Source organism: Scomber japonicus, chromosome 10 (genome assembly GCF_027409825.1).
Source record: "Scomber japonicus isolate fScoJap1 chromosome 10, fScoJap1.pri, whole genome shotgun sequence".
Lineage (NCBI taxonomy): Eukaryota > Metazoa > Chordata > Actinopteri > Scombriformes > Scombridae > Scomber > Scomber japonicus.
This window is the reverse complement of record NC_070587.1, coordinates 18,481,706-18,501,883: the sequence shown is the minus strand read 5'-3', so window position 1 is coordinate 18,501,883 and position 20,178 is coordinate 18,481,706.

Here is a 20,178-nt window from a genome sequence, read left to right as displayed (position 1 = left end):
TAATTTCATCTCAAAATAAATGTTCACTACACAGGGGGTGAAATGCCTGCTGCCTTTACAAATGTCAATTCAGAAACGTGTTGAAACAGACCTGCGCCTTTTGAGCTCAGATGTAAGTAAAATGTTGTTGTTGCAGTCCCTCAAAATCTACGGCTTACTGTAGGATGGCAACAGTCTGATGGGTTCAACAGTTTGTCTTTCTTATCCAGCTATCATTCAACTGTAGGCTTTGAGTAGTGTTAACATCAATATGATCGCTGGTATGTTTAAAAGAAATAACACTTATCTGACTGATGCAGCATTCACACCATATCAGCTGCAAGAACAGGAAAACATCATATTATGCCAATGTGATCATGTTAATTCATTATTACAAGATTGGCTACTACTGTACACTAAAAAAAATATTTTAATTAACAGATAGGATTGTATACGATTTAATTCGGGTTTATTTTATTTTGATGGAACCAAGTGTAGTTCTTTTTTTTTTTAAATTCATCATTTGTCTCACTCCAATTTTTAATTAGTAAGCTGACATGATCAGTTTTTCCCACTTGGATGAGTGTGATGCAGTCTATGTTATGTGAACATGGTATAAGTACAAGTTACTAATAATATTGCTAGCTGTTAAATGGTAGATAGACTTTTTTTGAGCATCACAACCCCTGCAAAATCATTTGTTTCACCATCAGAATTTGATCCGCTTGGTCTGATAATAAGAAGAGCCAAATGACTAAATTATTATATCACTCAAGCTTGCAGAGGGCTAAACTGGGTGTCTGTGGTGTGCATGTTCTTTGGGCGTACCTCAGTAAGTCACTGTGGTTGATTTAAAACACATCACTACCGGTGCACCAGCATGAGAATGTCGCCACGGACACCAGAATAAAAATTCCAGTATACTAGGATGTGCCTGGCAGTGAAAAACTTAATCAGCATTGTGTGAACTTGTCTGTAAGAGGCTTGAATGTAATAGACATTCATTTATATGTGAAAGTTACTCACTCCAGCTTTAAATTGATGTGAATTCCACTGAGTTTCATTATCTCACCTCATCTCAGATTTTTCCAGCTATCACCAAAAGCATAGGATGTAGTCGTCACAATTTGAATAAAGCCTTTTTCACAGCAGGAAATTTGACTTCTCAAAGCACAAAGAAAAGCACAGGCAAAATTAATAACATTACTTCCATTTTGGTGAGCCAGTCGCATGCTCACTCATTGACATGGCTTACTGTGATAAGTCAAAATGTCTTCTGTGAAAAAGTTGCATAGTAGGTCATGTGACACCAACTGGCACCAAAAGACTTGAAGACTTGAATTATTGCAAAAGAAATAGCTGTAAATGAATACTGATACGTTAGTTGGTGTTACAAATACTTATAACAGAAAACACATCAGCCATAAAGACTATCAGACTCAGTTGCTGTTTTTCAAATGATGGTCAAAACATTAATGCTGCTGTATAGATGGGTGTATACATATTTTTTATTAGTGCAGTTGTTTTCTATGGCCTCTTTTCTTTGGCCTTTCTTAGCCCAGAGCAGGCACATTTGTATCATCTATAAAAATGTATTACCATCTAAAAAGTGTATTATTTTATGTTTTTATATTGATCAATTGTAATAGACCTTTAGTTTTTTTATTTATGAGTGTACTGTTTTTCCTGTCCACTTGTCTAATAGGCTGATCAATCACAGCTGCAGAAACAGGGTGATTTAATTGGATACTGGCTCACAAGGGCAGAACAGTGCCTTTAAGCTGTGATGCTTCTCCATGTGTGTCCACCTTTGTTTATGTGTGGTCAAAAGTGTGTATGTGGGAAGATTTTATAATCGACTGTACTTTAAAAGATGCAAAGAAGTGAGAACCACAGAGTGAAAGAGTGAGGGACAGCATCAGACTGAGGTGAGAAGAAAACTAAATGAGAGAGACAGTATAAGACAAGATGGAGATGAGAGAGGTTGACATTTGACTTGTCAAGTAGAAAAGTAAAAACTCAACCGGTCTATGGGACATTATCTAGTTTATATGTCATATTTTCTACTTGAAATATCCAACTTTCTCTAACCCTAACCCTTACATTAATCTAACATGTTTTCTTTCAGTTGATGTATGTTCATAAATGTTCACACAAAAGCCCACACTCCTGTGCACATTAGGGTTAACCCTCATAATGCTCTATCATCCATTACATGAAGTTGAAAAAGCAATGTGGTACAGCCTGAAGCCATGAAAAATATGAACAAGCTACTGTGAAATTATACATCAGTAGAGACAATACAGGTCCTCCATACAAGATAATTGCAGGTAACACAACAAAGAGTAAGTCAGCCATATGTTGACAACAATTATTTCTTCTGAATGATGATTTTGCACACTGAGGTGACTCTTGGCTTTCTTGTAATAAGAGAAGTGTAGCTGTTTCTTATTAACAATGCTTTATCAACTTCAGGTAAGGTCATGGCGGCGGTATGGCTACATGTTAGCTTTAAGTGCAACCAAGCTGTATCATCCTAAATATTCTTAACAATAAAAACTATACACATGCTTATTTCATGTATTATTGTTTGGGAATAAAAGATAACCTTGGTGAGCTCTGAATATTTAAATAGTCTGATATAAATTAGCAGTTTTTTAAAACTCTGGTCTGTATTGTGGGACTCAAAGTTGAGATGATATTCAGTTGTGTCCCTCTTTGAAAAATAATTTCCACCCAATGTTTAGGGCATAATTCATACTTTGTTTTTTTTAATTAATGTATTTCATGGGCTATTGTAATATACTTGCTTTCATTTTAAAGAGGCTAATATGTGTCTAGGGAAACTTTCTCCTCAACTTTACTCCACAACATTATTAAACCCCAAATAACACTTGGTTTAGTATTTTCTGTGGCAATATTGCACTGCATCAGTTTGACAAATTTGTGATTAAGAAAACATCACCACATTTTTTATCCTAATACACACACATACACATTTCACAACTTCAAATTAGCAACAGTTCTTAATCTAATGTGGCCATTTCAATGATTGTTTGTCTCTTATTGACTTGTTTGTTTCATTTTTTATTTTTTTTATTCAGCCCTCTCTCAGTTTATCCTGGCTCATGTCCATCTTACATTCAGTCTCTTCACCTAACAGCTGATCCAATCATCTCTCCACAGATTCCCTTGGCCAACTGAGACTATCACAGGGACACCTGAGTGTGAATGTGTGTGTCAGGTGTGGTAGTGCTAGCCAAGCCAAACTGGTTTGTCAGAGTCAACTAAATCCGGGAGGGAAATGTGTGTGTGTGTGTGTGTGTGTGTGTGTGTGTGGTTGAGCACATGTAAAGAGGTAACCTTTACTCTTGGCATAGCACGGCCTGGGAAACAGCAGAGTGGGGTCAGGTGTGCAACTTCCCGCTGAGCTAGCTAACCTGGCCGGGAATGTGTGCCTGTGTGTGTGCATATGGGTCAGCTGCGGTATAGTTGGCCTGAGAATTTGGGGATTAGCCTGGATTTATCTGGAACACTAGTGTTTACAGCGTGAGGTTGACAGATGATGACAAAATGGCAGCTCAGACCATGTCAGTCAGTCAGGGATGGTGAAAACAAAGCAGATGATGATAATCATATTCTGTGGGTCTTTCACAGTGTTTGGCTGCTTGAGGCTCACCAGATGAATCATGTTTGCGCTGAAGACCGACTACATGACTGCTGCATGACGTTGTATGTGGGCCCACCAGAGTTTTTTTCAACAACACAGTGATTGAACAAAAGTGTAGCCTGGAGTTACGCTGTGTACATGTGAATGTGTGTGCATCTGACAGACCGCAGTGCCTGTAAGATAACAGTCTCTTTTTGTTCCTCTTTCTGTTTCGCTGCCCAGTTTGCACGCAACCTGCAGCTCTGCTCCTTTATCTCTCCCTTTCTTTCCCTCTCTCTCTCTCTCTCTGACACACACACACACACACACACACACACACACACACACACACACACACACAAATATCTTCATAAATCTCTCTCATATCATTCCTAAACAATATCCTAAACAAACTGTGCTCCTGAGCTGAATGTTATTCAGAAAAAAATGAACACCAGCCTTAGTCCGTATAATATGAGTAGAAGGTTATGGTCTTGTAAGAACTAGCATCACAATTTAGCATACCACTATTTGTTTATGTGTCAGTGTGAGTTTGTGTTTGTACTAAATCCTTGATAATCTGACTGTACTCTCTCACGGTACTGCTGGCTGCAAATCTGGCCTCACACAAACTCAACATCACTGGGCTATAGATCTGTTGGTTTTCACAATCCCCATGATATGAATTCTGTTTTGTGGTGGGGTAGTGGTATTGATGAAGCATAAATATTAATGGCAATGTGTTTATTTTTTTAAATTAATTATTCATGGGTCAACTTTGCAGGGCTTTGCTGGACTCTGGATCTTCTACAATGCATGCAGTTACACACTATCATCATTATCAACTGTAAATATGTTTCTAATTGTCCATTTTAATAATTAATCAAATTTTACATGAGGTCTGAGAAAATCTTCTCAATTACTAGTTTTACTAAAATAAATTAAAAATTGAAAACATCTCTTATGTAGGTGTTATTAATCACTGAAATGCAGTTAATTAAAATCCATGCTGTAGTGCTGGAAGCCTACAAGATCCTAATGTTAAGTAAGTCTTTTACCTCCAATGCCAGTGTTTACTCCACACAAATGTGACCATTTACATCATCAGTGTGATGTATATGGTCATGCTGAAGAACTAGAGGGGACTACATGCTGTTTTGATGAGTGTGTATGTCTTGGTGAACAACCCTGTTGCCATTCTTTATGTATCCAAAATACTCCCACACTCATGATTTAAAGCATGTGATGAATACAATGCTTCAGTGTTGGTCCCTCAGTCATTGCCACAACATTTCTTGTCAACTTTAGCTAATGTAGTCCACCTCAACCTAAATAAGGGGAATTGCTCTCATAACAGTCCATAGGTGCTACTTTGCATACGGGAACCATTTAAAGCTGGTGCACCAGCTTTGTCTGCTGGTTGCACCTATGGACATTTTTACAACATAAGTGTGGAGTTTTGTTAATTTTCTTCACAGTATAACCGTTATAATATATAATATCCCTTTTTTGATAGAAAAAACAGAAAATAGTTGAGCCTTTATGGTTACAAAACCAATATGCTATAAACCAAGTACAATTAATAGTGACATCACTTAATAGCTATATATCAGTTGTGATGTTTAACACAACAAGCATTCCTGAGCATGTGCAGTGATGTCTGCCATACAAGTAACCTCTCTCCTGAGAGTGAAAATGTTATTGCTGCTATTAGTCTCTGAAGTCATTTCGTAAGAAGCTACAGTAACCACCAGGCTGAAGGTACATGAGTACCAGTGCAGCAGTGAGGCTCATTGACTTGTTCTGGGAAGAAATCATTGTTGTTTTGAAGATTTAAAGATATGAGATTTGTTGACAATAATAATAAAAAAGAAAATCACCAGCCACATCCTTTAAAATAAAAGCACTGAGAGCAAAGGATGGCCTGTATATAAAATGTGTGTCTTAGAAAATGTAACTTATTTTATAATCATATGTGTCATCTTTTTGCAGAATGTGAAGCACTGAACATGTTCAACAGTGAACTTCCACCATCAGAGATCTTTTAAGACAATTTTGTGTCAAAGAAATCCATCAAGTAGGCCACTGAGCTCACCAAGAAGACAATATGATGTCTGTGTTTCTCCTTTACTTCACAGGTGCAAACTGAGAGCCAGTGTTTGGGTGTGTGAATGTGTTTGTGTGTGTGCATGCGTGTATGGGGAGCTGGGGGGCTGCAGTGGGAGAGAGTGGCACAGGTGGCACAGAGCCCCGGCAGTGCCGAGGGCATCGGATCGGCATGTGGCGCACAGCCAACCACACACAACATATGCCAAGGGGGAGGAGAGAGGGAGATGGAGAGAGGAAGAGAGAGAGAGAGAGAGAGAGAGAGAGAGAGAGAGAGAGAGAGAGAGAGAGAGAGAGAGAGAGAGAGAGAGAGAAATAAGTGTTTTTCTAATGACCACATGGGTCTGCAGGTCTCCTGTCTTGCACCATATGCTGTCAGCATGTCTGTCTACCTGTCTGTCTTTCTCCCTGTCTGCCTGCCAACAGAACAAAGTGCTGTCAATGGTCAAACTGTCAGTGCCAAGATGATGGGCATATGATGCGAGGGGGGCATCCTCTGCCTTAGCCCTGAACATCCAGCGCACAACACACAAACGTGTACACACAAACACAACCTACACTCGAGTGTGAACACAAATGCCCACATGAGCACAGTGCCAGCTTGTGTCATTATCATATTCATCAATTATGTAAACAGTTATGTGAACAGAGTAGCAACACACACACACACACACACACACACACACACACACACACACTCCCCAAAACACATGCATTTTAATGAACTGCCGTGGGGCTAGACATGACCTCCACATTGTCTCTACACACACACATACACAGAGACACACATGTGCAAAAACACACAGGTGTTTAACAGTGCATAGCTGTGGGGAGACAGTGTGTGTGTGTGTGTTTGTGTGTTTGGACAGGGGCTCTCACTGTGTGCATGAAAGTGTGTAGTGCATCTGTAGGTGTTATAAGTTACATTTATGACGGCAATCATTAAAGTGATCATTGAATATATTTGTTGTTAAAATAAAATTGAAAGTCTTTCCTAACAGAACACAATGCATTTGTCCAATAAATTATCTGTAACTGAAATTAATAGTATCATTTTAGGAAAATGTGTGCTTGCTCTGCTCCCAAACATCCTCCTTCCACTCTCTTCCAATCTTACCCTGAGGCTGCTCTGCCACTTTTTTTTCAATCATTTATATTTCTGATGGGTAACTTTGATACGACGATACAAAGTTTGTATCATTTTGGCAAATGCCTGGTAGAGAATCTGTTTAAAGACTTTTTTTAAATAACCAAGACTCACTGGCACAGTAACATCTAAATGCTGTTTCATGACAGTGACATTAAGGTCATAATAATAATGATGATGCATTGTACAATATAAAAAGAAAGCAGCAACACACTGCAAGCTGTTTGTCAGTCTGAAAGTGTACTTTCTGGAAAAGCTTCTGCAGAAGGCCACTGCCAAGAGAACATGAAACAAATTGCTGAGCATGCATATTTCATTTGTTTGTCAGGTCTGGTTTGGAGTGGGTGGAGTAGCAAGTGGATTTGTCAGTTTCATTAACACACACACACATATGCACAGAAACACAGAAACACACCTTGCTGACAGCTCCGTTTTGAGGAGTGTGCAGGTGAATGCGCAGGAGGGAGGAGAGAGAGAGAGAGAGAGAGAGAGTGAGCAGAGGGGAGAGCTAACAACTGATGGAGAGACAAAGACAGTGAGTATGTGAGACAGTGAGGACTGACACTAATTCATGATGTCATGAGGGTGGACATTAGACTGACGCTGATGTGGCTAAATGAACTTGAGGCATCATTACTATTGCCAGTAACATCTGTGCTTACTTAAAGCTGCAGTGAGATAAAGTATGTAGCAGCTGTTTCACAGAAATGTGAATCAAGTGTAATTGTTACATGTACTATAAATCAGAAAGAAGTCTAATTATCACAGTAAGTTGTGTTTCTTTATATGTGTGTATATATGATTCATTGCATTAAGACAACAAAGACACCCAAAAACGTTGCACTATTGGTGAAGATCAGGAAAGCATTGGGAGGAGCATGGAGGAAGTTTGAGGGTGGCCACATTTTTGCCTTCAGATATTGTCTGCTACATCTTAGGACATGCAGCACTTTTTTAAAAGTATACTGAGGCCTTTTTGGGGCTACGTCTATCCTAGTCCTCCTAGATTAGATGATAGCTGTAATTCCTTTGATTGGTGGACAAAGTGATTTAGTCATTTTTAATTTTCTTATTTCAATGTGGATATTTATGATAGATAATTGCTAGTAACAAGTAAACAGGTACTTGCACATGTAAAACAATTGTGAACATGGTCGAAATTCACACAGAAAATTGGAAAACAAAGGTAGAAAGCTGTGGCTTTTTGCCTTTGTTTTAATTGATTTGGGTCTTCAGAAATAATGGGAATGAGGGCACTGACTATTTTTGCAGGCAAACAGTTCAAGAGGCCATTCTTCACAGGGTTCAATGCACATCTTTTTCTGTCCATCTATCCACTGAATTCTAGGGGGTATAGTAAACCATGCCAACTAAATGAGTGGCAGACTCAAAAGGGGTGCCAACTTAATAGCAACTATTTCCACAGGCGGTGAGTCAAGGCTATGGCACCCAGACAACATTTGGAGCCAAAGTAGACGGGCAATTTAGCCAACGATTATGACCAACAGTACTTTTTCATGATACTTTGCCCCCCTACAATCCACTGTGTTATAGATATTGATTTTGTCTGAGTTGCCAATCCCATCCTTGCTGAGGGCAATATTGTCTAGCTATATTCCCTTGAATAGTTGTGATGTGTCAAAGCAAAAACAAGAGGGAAAAAAACAGAGACAAATAGGACTTGATTTTTGGCTGTCTCCCCAGTCCTTATAAAACATGTGCAGAAAGGGAACAATGTTTTCTTTCTGATTTAGGGCCATCAGATTGTGCTCTCAGCTGGCAGTGCCATCTAATATCCATTACAGTTTTGACATTTTGAATCATTCCTGAAATACTGCACAGCACAAATACAGTACAAAAGCTATACTATAGTTTGGAAACTAAAAGTAGAAAACACAAGTACACTGCATGTCTAAAAAGTGACAGGATGAGACAATGAGAAGGATGTGCTCTGTGAACAGAAGCACACTGAGAACACAGCTTTCACTGGCCTCTCCTGTTTGCTGACTAATGAGTGAATAATTGAGTAGAGTCGGTCCTGCGTCTCCCTGATTAGAGCCAGGCTGGGCCCCTGAAAAGACAGAAAGATAGGAGTCAGGTCTTTCTTTCTTTCCGTTTTATCTTTCAATCTCTGCTATCCTCTCAAACCTCCACTGCAAAGATACTTATCACATCAGATAATAATTAGACACATACACACTTAGACACAATCCCTCACACAGTGGTACTGATTGGTGAAACAATATGTAGCCTAATCAGACAATACACGCAGCATAATTGGCCCAGAGGACAGTGACAATGACATTAGCAGCACAGAGCATGGGGGGGGAGAAAAAACAGAGCAGCTCAAACCAGAACAGAACAGCAGGACTCGTGGTTTTTTGTTTAAGAAATTGGATTTGAGCAGCATAACCTGCCTTATTGGATCAGCAAACTATATCCTCAGAGGTTGAGGTGTCCCTGAAGAAATGAATGATGAAGTGCTTTTGAGCTGAACCAGTAGTTGGAACATAGAGAACAGATGCCAGCTGTGCTACTCCACAAAAGCTCTCCTGAGCCTCCACTACGAAAGACAAGCTCAATACAGTAGGGGAGTACTGTGGACTCAAAACAATACTGCTGCATGAGACATGGTGAAAAGAGCTAATGAACTGATGCTACACAGAAAGTATGTCCTCACCCTTTCAACTACAAGTGGCAGAAAGTGTGCTTACATTAGCTCAGTATTGAGATAACCAAGTCTTCCAAATTAAACAACCAAATAGGTTGTTTGACCAGATAACTCCAGACAGACACATAGGAGCGTTTTCTAATCTGGCACCTCTGTCAGCAGTAAAAGGCAGGACAACATCATTTATTTGTGCTTTCCAAAGTGGTCACTGTTAAAAATGTGACAACACGGGTAAGACCTGATTAGGTTTAGGGACAAAAACCACTAGGTTAGGTTTGGGAAAGATCATGGTTTGGGTTAAAATAATCACTTTGTTAGAGAAACATGTGGGTTAAAGTTACTACTTCCGTGAAGTAAGGCTATCTTTTTCTATCATTTATCTTGGCATAATGAAATGAGATTAACATTTTTTAACATTTATATATATTCTTTTGTTTGCTGAGTTGCTGCTGAAGTCATGAAAAGTCATGAAGTCGAGAAAAAAAAAGGATCGTCATTTGAATGAGGCCACTCCATTGGTGCAGTGGGGGTGCCAACGCAGAGGGCTCCAGCAGTAAAAATTAAGTGTCGGCCAACAAAATCCTGTGTGAAATTATAAACTACCATACTCTTACTTATGCTCCTGCTCAAACTGGAGTCCTTGGATGTTTTCATCATCTCACTGGTACCCAACTTAACATACCCTTCGGATTTTTCATACACAGGGCTGTTTTTGGTCCGAACAACTATTTCCTGATATGAGGACAAGCCTCCTCTCAGTGCTGATAAAGGTATGGCAATAGAGAGTCGTTCAGGGATGAACTGCAAAATAATTTTTGCAGTTCATCCCTGAGGCAGCATTGGACTGATCTCAGACGCTCCTCTTTCTGAGTGTCATTATTTTCCAAATCGCTGCTGTTCACTGGACAGGAGGGGAAAAAGTACTCCTTCCACAAAGGTCATGTGTGCAAAGAGTTGAAGTGGACTAGTTACGTATGTGAGACCCAAGTGTGAACCACAACCTTACACAGATATTTAAAGTAAGCATTGTAAGCATTGTTCCATCTTCCATGTGTGAAAAAGGCTGCAGTGTCTTTCACATGCTCCCAATTCTTCAGCATTTGTCTCTAGTGGTCTATGAAAATGGTAGAAAGTGGAGGCAAACACACACACACACACACACACACACACACACACACTGCAGTGCCTGCAGCCACAGTGTAGTAAGAGTGGAGGTGTGCGTGTGTGTGCGTGTGTGTGTGCTTGTGTGTGTTTGTGTTAGCGGGACCAGTGCCAGTCTTGGCATGGTTGGATGCCTGTCTGTAAGCCTCCTGAGAGGGGACCAAGGGCACAACAAATTGGCACACTACACTCCTTAGTCCCACCTGCGTGTGTTTGTGTGTTTACGTGTGTGTCTGTGTGGAGAAAAAGCTGATGCATGTGTGTGTGTCTATGCACATGTGCATAGCAAAGACTACTTTGTGTGTTTTTCTGGAACCCTCTGGCTGAGTAGCATCAGCTGTAAAGATGCCCTCTCTCCTTCCTCCTTTCCCTCACTTTGTTTCCCCATCCTCATCGTCCCTCCATTTGTCCTTTTGCTTAAATTGAAGTATTTCTCACACGTATATTCTATGACATTAGAATAATAAATTATCCATTTTAGTCATGTAAGCATGCTCTGCTGTTTACACAAACAATGCCTGAAATGATCATGCTGGCGATATTTTATTCTATTTTTCTTGTTGTCAACAAATCCCATGAAAAAGGCTAAATCAACAGTGCTTTAGTCTGTCTCTCAACGCTTTCTGACTTTCCCAGCATGTCTTTTGCTTTCTGCCAAAGCCCAAAACAGCTGGGCAGTGTTTATAGAAAACATTAATCAATCAGGAGTAAATGGTGCATTTGCCAGGGACTATTTTCAGTCCTCCACATTCAACAAAATTACATTGTTGGGCCATATACTCCAGAATGACACATATAAGTGATTTCTGATCTGATCCCGCTATAAGAAGGACAACATCCTTTCTTTCTGTCCTTTAAAACCTGAGGAGTATGTTGCTCAAAAGTCATACCATTACACTGATTTTCCTTGCAGTATGCATGCCCATATCAGACAAAACACAGTCAAACTGTTTAAACACCACAATCATGGTACCACCTCCCCATTCACACTGACACTTAAATGGCAAAGTGCCATCAAATTAACAGTAAAGGCTACATTTGAGCATCTCATGTTTCCTCTTGGCGACCTTCACTGTCTTACTGTCTCTGCTTGTAGTTCTAGGTTTCTTTCCATTTCATTTTAATAAAGCAGAGACACTATGAAATGACCTTTATAAAAGGACAGCTAGGTTCTTTCATTACCAAAAGGTGAAAAGTGAGAAGAGGCAATTTTCAGTATCCAAGAACACTTGGAGATAGAAAGAAGACATTAGCCTGAAGACCAATCTTAAATTCATCTCCTGCTGTTCTGAAATCTAGGAAGACATCACAAACAGACATGATTGACAGATATGACTCTTTTCACTGACACTACTTTTCATTACAACCTACTTTATGTATGATATTGTAACCCACTCTTGAGTAATATACCTTTACACCTCTCTCAAGGTCAGAAAGAATTACATAACATGCTGTTAACTTAGTTAACTTAAGATTGCTAATGAACATTAAAAAAAAGCTGTTTAAATGTATGTTTTAATTATCACATTAGTGAGTGTGTATTGTCTATCTGTTGGGTTTTCCCATTCCGTTTCCTGCTCAAGACAGCATCTCATGACCTCAGGGTCCAATTGGTCAGAGTGAACTTGGTTCAGGTGGAGTTAGTTCAGAGCAGGGTCTGGTGTGTCAAGGTGCACCTAACTATATGTGTTCAAGCTGGTACCAGTCCAGGTGACTGATGTGAATCCTACCACAAGGCAGCTAGTCTATCCAGTTGTCTTGGTGGTTGTGTAAATTTTGGGCTCCTGAGGATCCAGCTGGGTGGCCCACCTTCTTCTGGGACCACTCTCCATAATGGTTTGCACTAAAATCCATATGCTCTATGCCTATTTTGTACAACATCACACTAGAGCAGAGTAGCTGCTGCTGTTAAGAACTTTGTTACATCAGGGTACCATAACAACTAACTTAAGAGGGCAGGACCAAGTAAGAAGCCGAAAACGTACCTCTTCCATGTCTTATTCAAAGTGTGTTTAACTGATATGCCAAACTAGCGTCACTATTACAAAGAAAAGAAACATGGAGAAGCACTGTCAAACCTTTCATAAAAACTATGACAATGATTTGCCTGCCATAAGTGAGCTGAGAAAGAGACGGGTGAGAAACTGAAATCACAGTTAATCAGATATCAATCACTTTTCACACAGCTGAATTAAAAAGCAAAGGCAGACACTGAGGCATCATTCATTCATTCATTGAGTCATACCATCACAAAACAAGAAGTCCTTTCAAGACAGACAATGGTAAAAGAGGTCTTGGTTGAGGCAGCAGACCTGTTGTTCTGGGATTTTGAAAAACAACCCTGAATCAGTTTCCACTATCAAAGCTGTTCAAATAGCCAGAAGCACAGTTACGTAGTGCTGTGAAGTGATGCATGGACGCTGCACCTTGGGAAGGACATAGCAAACTGCAAGTGTTTCTCACTGCAGTAGACTAGTTTACGGACCTAAGCGATTCAAGTCAATTGTACACTTTCATTAGGACATGATATGTGAAATAGGTACTATTCAAAATGTTACCAGTGAAAGAACACACTCACTTCTTTGACAGGAGGATACATTTCCCAGCTACAAAAAAAATGCCTACAAAGCTGATATATTAAAACTGTTGTTACTCTGCTTTTTGTATTTCTTCATTCTAGTTACTTAAAGCTTAATACTCAATATATGGCTCAGCTTAAAAACAAACAAGAATGAAGAAATTGTCACAAGCGGCTTGCCAGACCTCCTCCACATTCATTCACAGATCACACAACATCAACAGGTGACTGAACAACCACTCAATGAAAAACTGGATCATCTCTTTTCATGTGAGCCCAGACAGCTCAATGTAACTCTTCAACAGCTTCAGTGTCCAGATGAATTACATAGAACACATGATATCATCTCTGCTGCATACTTGTTTAGCAGATAAATTCAAACAACAGCCACAGAGAGACATTTAGCCATCAGAGAAGAAATTAGTGACCAAAGAGACAGAGACAGAGCGAGCGAGAGAGAGAGAGAGAGAGAGAGAGAGAGAGAGAGAGAGAGAGAGAGAGAGAGAGAGAGAGAGAGATATGTATCTGACTCTTCTTATCTGATGTTTTCATTAATTGCACCTGTGATTTTCCTACTTTGACATGTCAAAAAGTGCTGTGAAAACAGGTCTATAAAAAGTGCCCCTGTCAAACCTCTGTGAAACTGTGAAAAATAATGTTGAAAACATGATGGAAATGTGGTATTTATGTTAGCTTCATGTAATTTGGGGAACGTCACAGTCATCGATCTACACAAAGGATGTTTTTTGTGATGTTTTTGTCTGCCATTATTTTTAGCATCATCAGTGGAGCACGAGCTTCAGTGAAAGTTCAAGACACATGTTTTGTGTACATCATGATTTATTCCACTCCATATATTTCCATTGCACTTTGTCACATTTTGCTTTTACTAATACACCAACTTTTCCACCACAGCCAACATCAATATCACAAGATTTCAGTTCCTCTCAGGTTTTTTTATTGTGGAAATTGAACATTTGCATAAAGACAGGTAGATGGAAACCCTCCTAATGACTACTGCACTGCTTGAATTAAATGTGCCAGGTGTACACATACACCTACCCGAGACACACAAATGTACATTAAAGACAAGGAACGTCTGTTCAAGTATCTGAAAAAGAAGTGAATGTCTTGGCCTTGTTGGCCCGAATAATTGAAAACAAGACTTAATTTGAAGGTGCTGTTTAGCCAACATGTGATAGTAGTACTGTATAATATTACTGAATCTATGTCCAGACATGTAGAAAATATCTGTATTGCTGGATGTTCACTCATGTCTCCATGTCTGCATCCTTCCCCTACCTGCATATCCTAATGTAGTGTAACACATAATGACATTACATTGAAGTTTATCTCAGTTCTGAACGTAAATATTTCTCGATACTTTATAGCTAACAAGGTTTTTAAAACAAGACTAGGTTAACTTTTCATTACTAGTGTTTGTATTTTTACTTAGGCAGCAGGGGAGAAGAGGGAGTGGGCAAGAGATTCGATCCTCAGGGCAGAACAAGAACACATGTGGTTGGAGAAGCAGGGGTCATAACCACTCATCTATCTTTTAGCACCCATGTCAGTAACTTTTACAATCACTTATTGAACATGTGCCAACAAAACATAACATCTCAGTGGAAAATAAAGTAAAACAAAATCTCCTTCACCCATGAATCTTTGCCCTGTAAAATATAGGATGTAGATTTATTCCTGTCTGATGTTTGGGATGTTTTTGGATCATATGTGGATATTTCACTGGGCAAAGTGTGTGTTATTTTCATTATCATGGGGTCACAAGGGAACACTTTTGTCTGTGTGCACCTTTGCCAAAGTCAAATAGAGCACCTTTAATTCAGAAACAATACAAATTAACCACAAGTACTTGGTAGAGGGCCAGTGTGTGTACTTTCAGATAGTGCCTGCAGCTTGCATGAGGTTCATTGTTTGTTCACAACTACACAAAATTTAAACCATATGTAAAATGAGTTGAAATTCTCATGAAATCAACAAGTGGTCTGAAAATATAGATGGTTTGCAACAGAGGTGTGTTAGAAGACAAACCAACTGCATGAAGAAAACAGGAAAACAGAATGAAGGACAGCGGACCAGCATATAGAAGAGAGAAAGCTTAACAGGCATACAGACAGAAAGACAGACAGATTTTCAGTCAGGCGGGCAGACAGATAATCTGTGGACTCAAAGGAAGGGAATGTCATTGATCTCCCTGAGGACAATACAATACTGGGCCCTCTGTGCACTGTTACCACGAAAATACACACACACACACACACACACACACACACACACACACACACACACACACACACACACACACACACAGGGGTCAGACCTTTTGGGTGTGGTGGTGAATAGAGTCTAATTCCTATTCAGTCAGTTGGAAGCTAAGTCTATAGAGAGAGTCATTGTCAGGAAGCATTACCCAGCATGCCACACACCACATCAGGCTACATAACCACTATGCGTTCCTTTGGCCTTTACACGCCACAACTTTCATGACTATTTCATAATATATATTTCTATTTTTAAAGTTGGCTGCATATATTATTTTTTTAGGATGACATTTTTACATACACTGCCCTCCAAAGAGAGAGTAATAGTGGGCATTTTACATTGAGGCCCAACAAAATGATCAAAGTAGAAAGGGCATTCAAATCCTGGACCAAACAGAATATAAGACAACACATTGGAACTTAATAATGTAATAAAAAAAAGAATACTCTCCTATAGATGGGAGCAAAAGCAGTGTGGATATTCTATCTACACTGTGTTTATGTTTCTTCTCCACTTTCTAATTAGGCAACTTTTTGGAAACCCTGTATAAGTAATGTAACTACAGTATGTCTTCCTCTCTTTTTGTCATGATGGGACCCTCTTTGAACATACTCAGCACTTAAACTTCATGTACACATACTTCATCATCTATTTTCATGCAATTTCTGACAATTAATGATAATAATTAAGACATACAATTGTGATAACACAGACAAATCATCATCCTACAACAATTGCTGCAGTTTAAATGGGAACCGCTCAATACAGGTGAATTGATTTTGGTGATTATACCTTTATTTGTATATGTGATTATACCTTCACACAATACAGTATCACTTGCTGAGGTGATAAAGGATCTCAGCATTAATATGAGCAATATCTTTATAAATAACTGCAGCTGACACAAAAGAAACGTCTACCTGTTCTTAAAACTGCAAGGCAACAATTACATATATCAAATATATTGTAACCAGTAAGTTGACATTCTGTAATGCAAACAGCAATACACATTTCATTTGCTGTTTAGCTTTCAAGTTTTCATTATCATGTGTACACACTGATTTAAATCTGTGCTTGACTCTAACATCAAATTAATTCCTTTACTGTAGTAAAAATATCTACATCTATAAACAAAGTACAGATTATGTGAGAACATGGTGCATGAGATACTTGTTGTTGGTCGCCATTTGTTTGATTAAAAGCTTTGTGAATAATGAAGGTCCAAGGATACATTTGGATACTTATGTGGGGGTATGCTGCTGACTACAAATTGAAATGTAATTGTGGTTCAGCCAAGCGAGAAAGCCTCAAAGATGACTTCTTTTACGAAGACCTGTAGACCTTGCACCACACAATCAAAGCAGGACTGATGCACACAATGTTTTAAATGTTTTATTTGTATGTTCAAGGGTAGTGACACATGTCAAGGCTTTGTGATAAATGATTGAACAAAATCAAGTGGGCTCAAGTGAACAAAAACCTCTAGACTGAAGGCTGCTATGTGAATATTTTTATTGTCTGGAAGCAGACAAATGAAAATGCTTTACAGAATTGCCAAAATACATACCCCTAATAGGAAAAAAAACGTATAAAGCAGCTCTTTATTAAAGAAATGTCTGCAGAAAAAGCCAACAATGTTTTTCCTGAGAGAATAACTGAATTCTCTCTTGACAAGCGTGTTTCCATGCATTATCAACGCTTTAGCCCAGCCCCATGGTGATTGAACATTTTCAACACATGAGAGACAATGTTGGCTGTCAGTTACTAAGAAATGTTAAAATTGGAGCTATGGTTCTTGGAGATACAGATTACATAAATAATGAACAACGGCTGGAGAAAAAAAAAGAGACAATTACAGAGAGAGCTGGGAATGTAACTGAGCCCTGTCAATGTGAGACAGAAATGGACAGAGATCGATTGATGGGGTTTCGGTACATGTAAATATTTACAGCCTGAGTAGTCGATACAGAGAGGAGGAGACAGTGAATGTTAAACAGAGAGTGGAAGACGAAAAGACAGACAGACACGCACAGACAAAAAACAAGGACCGACTGGGCAGAAAACAGGAAAGTAATTCAACATGCGCCCACTGCCACACACACACACACACACACACACACACACACACACACACATGCTTGTGCACAAACCCACTGTGATAATGGTGACATTTGCAGAGTGCTGGTGGATGTGTGCGGCTGGCTGATGGCCTACAGCGATGGCCTTTAGAAGACTGACAGGCCAAAATTACCATTAAGAAGCAGCAGTATTAACCCTCCATTATATATACACCGCACACACTTTCACACGCGCACACACACAGTTCATTGCCATCTATTACTGCTCTATGTGAGTTCAATAGCTTAATAACCACAGTGTTGGAAAGATTTGATTGCTCTCTTTTTCTCCTCTCACTCATCCATCCCTCTCTCATCTGCTCTGGCCTCCATTTTCTACTCCCAGCTCTCCACCTCCATCTCCAACTCCTCTTATCAGTCTCTTTTTCTTTCTTTCTTTCTTTCTTTCTTTCTTTCTTTCTTTCTTTCTTTCTTTCTTTCTTTCTTTCTTTCTTTCTTTCTTATCTATCCACTACTACCCTTTTCTACATCTTTCTCTTCTTTCTGCTTCAGCTATCTCTTTGTTGTCCAAGTTGTCAAACAAGATAGAGTAAATAAGGTAAGATTTCTGCCAGATCCACATGGACAGTCCACATATTAGCCTATACAACTGAAAATCCTTTTGTAAAGGAAAAGGTTCCTTTCCTCCCTTCTTAAGCAAGTACTTGAACCAAATTAATTGTTTCTCATTCACACCATTCGATACTTAATCATCCCATATCTTGGTGCAATTGCTGGTGCCAGAAGTTGTTGGTTTCCTCACAACTAGTCTTTCAACAGGTGTAAAGCACACAACAGGCTCAAACTATTAGAAAATGTGACTCAACCAGGAAAAGAGATCATATTACTCCACTTTTAGCAACACTGGTTACCCATTTGTAGTAGGATTGATTTCAAAATTAGATTGATTACTCTTAAGGCTCGTTGTGGCCAGGCTCCACAGGCAGTTATATTTCCGTTGACCTCTCCTTGCCCGCTTTTTTATTTTTTAATAATTTCTTAAAGCTATTAATCTTTCAATAGTAATCTCTTGTTTTATATCTTTCATATCTTTTTATCTTATGTCTCTTTGTAATGTTGGTTTTAATAAGTGCTATAGAGACAACTTTATTTTCATTATCATTTAGATCAATAGCTTTCTTTTTCAAACATAATATGATAAATGTGCTATATCTTATGTGTAGTTTTTGTACAGAATACCAGGTGAAGAATATAACAGCCTTTGTTTGATGAAAGTCTGTTTGCCATGTTTTAGCTTTAACGTTATCTGTTTATAACCCACTGCAGCATGGGGCTTCACTCGCAAACAGAAGGTTTTCCTAACAATGCTGACCTTGGCAGCAGTGGAGAGACAGGCAGGCAGTAACCAGATAGACAGACAGATAGACAGACTGGTTGACTGCAGTATTTACTGGTCAAACGGCTGCACGTAGCCTTGATGCATGTGTGTGTGTGTGTGTGCGTGCAAGAATGTCTAAGCAAGTGTGAGAGAAAGCTGGTGCTCCTATGTGAGCCTTTGTGTGTGTATGTGGTGCGTGCGTACATGTGTGTGTTATCAGGGTAGTGCAGACTCTGCTGTCCAGCGGTGTGTGAGATGAGACAGAACGAACGATTTACCTCCACGAAACACTAAGCAGACCATTAAACGCACAAACACACACACATACACACACGCACACACACGCACACAGGCACAGAAACACACAGCCATCGTTTCCAGCTACACAGTGTGTGAAAGTGTGTGTACACATACAGACACACACTTTCACTCTTATCTGTTACACCACACACATAACACACACACACACATACCGTAGGCATACACATACTCATATTTAGCAGTAACGTTGTTATCACAGTTCACTATTGGTCCATATCTTGGCCAGGGGCAAGTACTTGGGCCTGTATGATGACAGGCGTATCTGCAGATGGAAAACTAACCAGCCAGTGGGCCACCACTCAACCTCACAGTACACACTCAAACACAACACTTTGCTAATACTGAGATGGGACCTAATGATGGATCCCTGTGAAGAAAGTGCCTTTTAGCTCACACTCTTCAAGAGGCAGGTCAAGAACAGGGTCAACTGCAGACAGCACTCTGGAGCTGGACTCAGCGTCCGACTAAAAACTGAGAAATAAACCAATGAAAGAACTGAGATTGTTTTTTTTTGTTTTTTTTACCAGTTTCTTTCCCAATTTAAACAAACTCCACCCTCTGCTGTTGTTCCTTCTTCATTTTTGGAGCAGTTTCTATCAAAACTTAATTAATGCCTTTGCACTAATCAATTGAACTGAGCGCGGGTTCTGCAGCACATCTGCAGATTCTTTGAGTGTTTTTGTTCAGTATTAATGCAAGAAGCAATGTGGGCCTTTTCATTTTGCATGATGCAAACTCAACATGTTATTAACTATGAATCAGAGAACTGCATTGGGAATGCGAGCAAGAACAGCCTGAACAATATTCATTAAAACTGGCATGTGATT